Genomic DNA, 7,094 nt, shown 5'->3' with positions numbered 1-7,094 from the left:
CAGAGAGGCGTGTCCTTCATTAAAACTCTCCCGCTCCCCTTTTCTGTCGAAACCTTTGTATTATCTCGATGTATGATTGTCCTGGGAATTTTTTTCTGTGCTAAAACAGAGTCTTCACTCTGTTATTATTTATAAAAAAGCATGCGTTCTTTAAGATAACGTGTTCCAGTGTGAGGTACCATAATGCATTTCTCTGTTTCCTGAGACGCTTTTCACCCTGAGTCAATTGTTATTAAAAGCACCCGAGGCGTATAGATAAAATTTAAAAGCTTGCATTTTAGAGAATAGGCACGCATAAGCAAAACATTCTTGTTCATACAAGTCTCTGTCACTGACAGGAATGCAGCTTTCCATGAAACGGGGAAGAGAGAAACTTTGGAGAAGCCCAACCCGCTCACGGACTGAGTGAATGACGCGGTTTTTTTCCCTTTTCTTTTACTTCCAGGAATTCCAGGTTATGCATGTCTACCTTTAGTGAAGCCATGTTTTTCGTAATCATCTGCTCTAAGCTGTTGAAATGGAGAAACCACATGTGCAAACCACAATCAATCAGATAACCTCAAATACAACCACTAAACAAAATAAACAAACAAACAAAAATACTCGTTTTACTTTTCAAAAAGCTGTTCAATTAACGATTTTTCTACACTGCACTTCATCTGACAACCAAAGGAGCTCAACTGAGGGTGGCTATACGTCAACATCCTGTTACTATATCAGTGTTGTCACATCTCCTGAGCTCTCACCGTCAGTATTGATGTTTCAACCGTAACCACTGTGGTGATTACATCTTTCATGTCACACAGGTCTCAAGCACCGAGTTTATCCTGCTTGTGCCGGCTTTGTGGTCTAGTTAGTGCCACCACTGAAGAAACTAGTTTGATCCTGCCTGTCTTGGCTTAAAACAGTTACATTTCCTGGTCAAATAAAGTTTTAAAAATGTGATTTGTGAGAGTGATTCTATGGATTTTTGACGTTTTTTGGATTTTGAAACATGATTTATTTACATTAGCTCAACCTAAATATCAAAAAATGGGTAAATAACACCAAAATAACCTGGACTGGAACTGGCATTCCATCATTTTGATACAAATTGTCAAAATGATGGGTAAAAGACTTTTAAGTGTTCAGGAAGACTAGAAAAGTTCCAGTCCTAAAACTCCAAAAGTCCAAGAAAGACCAAACAATTCATTATTTGGAAACATGTCAAAAATATTTGGAGTGTATATCAATTAAAGGAGGGGGCTCTGATTGTAGCCGTGCAAGGTGGTCTTAAAATAACTGAGAATGGATAAAATGTTTTATAGAAATTGAAATGGTAAATATGCTTAATAGTTTATTTTAAGAGAAAAGTGAGGAAATGGTTCAGTTTCCCAGCGTGCCATTCTTCAAGATGAAATTAGTTCATTCATTATATGTATTTGGTGTATTTAGCGGTTCCCTTATTCAGGTTTGTTTGCACCACTGAATAAAATGAAAAATAGGGGAAAAAACCTGTTTGAGTGAATCAATCCAAATTTTGATAATAACTTGAGAATTTCAACAGCAAACGCCTTGTAATTTATTTGTTTTTCTTTATTTCCGTAGTAGAAACAAGCCTCGATAGCCTCTGCCAGAAAAACTTTAGCATCAAACATTCTTGCCTGGTGAGTTTGATGCTCTAGTTTGATATTATTCTACATCAGTTTACAGTGAAAATATGTTTATGTAAACAAAAATACTCGTTTTACTTTTCAAAAAGCTGTTCAATTAACGATTTTTCTACACTGCACTTCATCTGACAACCAAAGGAGCTCAACTGAGGGTGGCTATACGTTAACATCCTGTTACTATATCAGTGTTGTCACATCTCCTGAGCTCTCACCGTCAGTATCGATGTTTCAACCGTAACCACTGTGGTGATTACATCTTTCATGTCACACAGGTCTCAAGCACCGAGTTTATCCTGCTTGTGCCGGCTTTGTGGTCTAGTTAGTGCCACCACTGAAGAAACTAGTTTGATCCTGCCTGTCTTGGCTTAAAACAGTTACATTTCCTGGTCAAATAAAGTTTTAAAAATGTGATTTGTGAGAGTGATTCTATGGATTTTTGACGTTTTTTGGATTTTGAAACATGATTTATTTACATTAGCTCAACCTAAATATCAAAAAATGGGTAAATAACACCAAAATAACCTGGACTGGAACTGGCATTCCATCATTTTGATACAAATTGTCAAAATGATGGGTAAAAGACTTTTAAGTGTTCAGGAAGACTAGAAAAGTTCCAGTCCTAAAACTCCAAAAGTCCAAGAAAGACCAAACAATTCATTATTTGGAAACATGTCAAAAATATTTGGAGTGTATATCAATTAAAGGAGGGGGCTCTGATTGTAGCCGTGCAAGGTGGTCTTAAAATAACTGAGAATGGATAAAATGTTTTATAGAAATTGAAATGGTAAATATGCTTAATAGTTTATTTTAAGAGAAAAGTGAGGAAATGGTTCAGTTTCCCAGCGTGCCATTCTTCAAGATGAAATTAGTTCATTCATTATATGTATTTGGTGTATTTAGCGGTTCCCTTATTCAGGTTTGTTTGCACCACTGAATAAAATGAAAAATAGGGGAAAAAACCTGTTTGAGTGAATCAATCCAAATTTTGATAATAACTTGAGAATTTCAACAGCAAACGCCTTGTAATTTATTTGTTTTTCTTTATTTCCGTAGTAGAAACAAGCCTCGATAGCCTCTGCCAGAAAAACTTTAGCATCAAACATTCCTGCCTGGTGAGTTTGATGCTCTAGTTTGATATTATTCTACATCAGTTTACAGTGAAAATGTGTTTATGTAAACAAAAATCAGACAGCGGGTGAAATTTTCTCACTTTTTTTTATGTATTATTTCTCTTGGTGTCACAGGTTTAAAATCCAGTCTGATGGTAGGATACTTTGTCTTTTAAGTGTGTCATGCATTCATGTCAAGAATAAATTAAGGTAAATCTCAAAAACAGTGGACTTTTATAGTGCAGATGTATTTTAGCAAAATCTCTGTCCATGTTTAAAAGCTTTCAACATGTTTAAAACAAGCCAAATGTAATAATTCTAAGGAATTCTCAACTCTGTGTTAACGGTAATTTTTTTTTCACTCACTCTTGTCAGACTTTTCACACTTTCATCATGGGCATATGTGAGTAACCACCAGCAGCATGATGAATTAGTGTTTCCTTATACCACAACGCACTTACATCTGAACTCACGCAGGGCTCAAGTGTTGAGTTTATCCTGCTTCTGCCGGTTTTTTCTGGTCCACTTATTCCCACTACTTTTAAAGAGCTACGTTAATACTGCCTATCATTACCTATAGGACATGCTTGCAAAAGAATGTCTAAAGAGTTTTATTTTTAAGATTAAACTCTAAAAGTTGAACTTTTATTTGGGTAAGTAATTTTAAAATAAACTTGAGTGGAAAATAGCTCTACAGACCAAAATAAAAACAGATCATTTTGATTTGAATGTAAACGTGTGCAATGCTTTGAGTCGTCAGTAAAAGTGGAAAAGTGCCGTCCAAACAATTAAGTACTTGGAAATTTGTGTATAATATTTTTAGTTTGTAGTTTTAGTTGAACTAAAAGTGTAAATTAGAAAAAAAGTAAAACAAGGAAGTAATTTAGTTTCTCAGAACCATCTGTCACCCTTCAAGATGAACTCGGTGTGCTCATCCTATACAGTAAACATTTAGTGAAAGATGTGATGGTCCTTTTATTGAAGTTCATTGTCTTTCATTTACAAAATAAACTGAGGGTTTCTTTTTATTAAACATTTTAAATAAACCTGAATTTCAATTCAATTTTATTTATACACCGTCAAATCACACCAACAGTCATGTAATAATATTGTATACTTTATTGATCCCTGTGGGGAAATCACTTTTGTTTTTCTTCGCATTTGACCCATTCACTCAGTGAAGCAGTGGGCAGCCACTAAGCAGGCCCCCGGGGAGCGGTGTGCAGGGACGGTACCTTGCTCAGGGGTACCTCAGGGTAGCCGTTCAGTGGATTCGAACCACTGACCTTCTGATCATGGGGCGACCGCCCCCCTATGAGCAAGCACTTTGGCGACAGTGGGAACGAAAAACTCCCTTTTACCAGGAAGAAACCTCCATCAGAGCCAGGCTCAGGGAACTGCAGTCATCTGCCATGACTGGCTTGGGTGAGGAGAGGAAGGCAGGATGAAAGAGATGCTGTGGAAGAGAGCCAGAGATAGTAATAAATAATGATTAAATACAGAGAGGTCTACACATAGTGACTAGAAATAGTGATTGAAGGAGAACTACTTCCCCCAGCAGCCTACACCTACTGCAGTATAACTAAGAGAGAATTCGGGGTCACCTGATCCAGCCCTAACTACATGCTTTATCAAAAAGGAAACTTTTAAGCCTAATACTAAAAGTAGAGATAGTGTCTGTCTCCCAAATCTAAACGGAATCTGGTTCCACAGAAGAGGAGCCTGAAAGCTGAAGGCTCTGCCTCCCATTCTACTTTTGAATACTCTAGGAACAACAAGTAGGCCCACAGTTTGAAAGCAAAATGCTCTAATGGGGTGATATGGCACTATGAGGTCATTAAGATAAGATGGGGCCTGATTATTCAAGACCTTGTATATGATTTTATGTGATGTACGTGATTCTGTGAAAATGTGTCTGTCTGGGACCAGCAGCCCCCTTAAAAGAAAGTATTATGTAAACAAATAAGAAGATTATCGACATTCACTGGATAACTTGATAATAGACTTTAACCTGTGGCAGTCTCACCAACCCTTAGCTCAACCCCAACGTCAGCCAAGAAAACTAGTGAAGACTCAGCCTCCAGTAAAAAGGAAAAAGGAGAAATAATTATTTGGGCCTCTGATGAATTTGTAAGTTTTCTCACTTACAACAAAATGAACGAAACGAAATATCAACCATGGTGGTGGAGTGGTTGGGATTGGTTCCTGAGTGGAGTGGTTCCTGTGTCGACAGAGCACAGGAACTTTATCAATCCCAGAGAGACACTGAGTTATAAAAGCAGCATAAAAAAAAGACAGCAAATCTGATGTATAACGGAAATCATTTTGCCAAAATCATTTTACTGATCATTTTTGGTAAATTTCACTTTGAAAATTCACTTCGCTTTGCTTTTTAGGAAAGTTACGGTAAAATTATTCTAGCTTTCACCACACGAGGGCAACACATCCACGGGAATCATTCCTTCTGTGTCTTCTCCTCCCATATACTTGACACTCAGCAGCTCCTCCTGTCTTTTGCACTCATCCATCATACTGCAGTGTTGCTTTAAACAATTTATTAGCCATTCAACTTTACAGTTTCACAGCCCTTTAAATCTTTCCATTTATAGCAGTGTCCTATCTCTGAACTGCTGGAAATGTACAGCACTGCTTACACATAGATTTTTAGGATTCAGTGTTTATAAGAGAGTACTTTTGTCATCTATGCAAAAAAAAAAAAAAAATAAAAAATCATTCAGAACATACACATGCAGATTACAATACAATAAATGCTTATCCTCTAAGTGACAATGGACAATGCACATTTAGTTTTTTTATTTTATATCTTTATCAAAGTCTTAATCGATCTATCTCGATAACAGAAAGAAAAATAAAGCTGTTTAAAATAAATACCTGTAAACTCGCCTGAAGTGAAAATGATATAGAGGCGGAATGAGAGAGAGCAGACTAAATATATAAATATATTTTGTTGTTTTCCACACGACAAACAAGAAGAAAAGACTTTCCCCACCCCTCACCTCTTTTCTTGGATTATTTACTGCATGAAAAACACAAACCGTTGCATTAATTTCAGTGACACCGCTGTGTGAACGCAGTCCTGACAGCTCCGGCACTGGATTGACCCAGATACATGCAAATGCACATTGCAAGGAGATTACTATGTAATAAAAACATGTGGTATTTTCATTGTATTGTAAAGCTAGAGGAAGTCATTATAAAAAGGTGCAAAACTCTGTGTTGTTTTGTGGCCAAATGGGGGTTTCAAAAGGCAGGTTTATCTTACACTGTAAAACCCCCTGTACAACCTCAGGTGTATCGAGTAAGTTATAAAGGCATTCCTTTGTGTTTAGAAACTCAGTTGCAGTCAAATATAAGCATCTTTTGTCCAACTTGATATATATTTCCCCTTAAAAAAGTGCTCTCTAGTGGCTCTAATAACTGTGGAGGAGCTCAGGGTCGTTTGATGGGTGGACGTGACCCTGAGAGAGTCCAATATTTATTTAAGATGTTAAATAGAATATCTATCACTGTTATCTAGGGTGGTCACGATGTCAAATTGAAATTTCCCCTTGTGGGACTAATAAAGGTATATCAAATCTAATCAAATTTTTATCCTTGTCAAAAAGGGTCACAACATTTGTTAAAAAAGCAACCTAAAACTAAACTGGATAAACAGCTGATAAAAATATTATAATATGGATTGAAGCTCATCCTGTGAATCCTGTTATCCTATGCGATTTTGTGCCATGATATTGATGTTTCATTTTTAAATAAGATTATCATCAGTACTCAGTTATAATAGCGCCACTGATTCTAATTATGGGTGCTCCAAACGGGCCGTTTGTTTCATTAGGAGGAAATATTTAGCAACAATAAAGTCCTATGCAAGACCTTTTGGAAAATACTCGTTTCAACAGCTGGAGCAACTGGCTTCACATCTGCTTTTGGAAAGGTACAGGAGGACTTTAAATATTAATCACACTGTCTGAAGCATGCTTTCACTCGTAGTTTGGACATTTTCTTGTCTCTTAGGAAAGCAGGAAACTAAATGGTTGATTAGAAAATTTCAACCACCATGAGGTCACCAATCAAACCTCTATGGGTTTTTTTCTTTACCACAGAGAAAACAATTTCCCTGATTATAACCCAATGGAGTCAGTGGGATTTTTTTCACCGTGGTTGTGTAAAGGTTTATCAAGTCTGAGGCTTGTTAGGGCCTCAGAAATTCTTGTGCCTGCCTTGCTGGTCGCACTTTTTCCTCTCCCCAACCACACTGCAACATCTTGAAATCAGTCCAGCATCCAAGGCCTGCCCACACAACCCCAAGAGGATG

Source organism: Maylandia zebra, linkage group LG18, assembly GCF_041146795.1.
Source record: "Maylandia zebra isolate NMK-2024a linkage group LG18, Mzebra_GT3a, whole genome shotgun sequence".
NCBI lineage: Eukaryota > Metazoa > Chordata > Actinopteri > Cichliformes > Cichlidae > Maylandia > Maylandia zebra.
Note: the sequence above shows the minus strand (reverse complement) of the source record.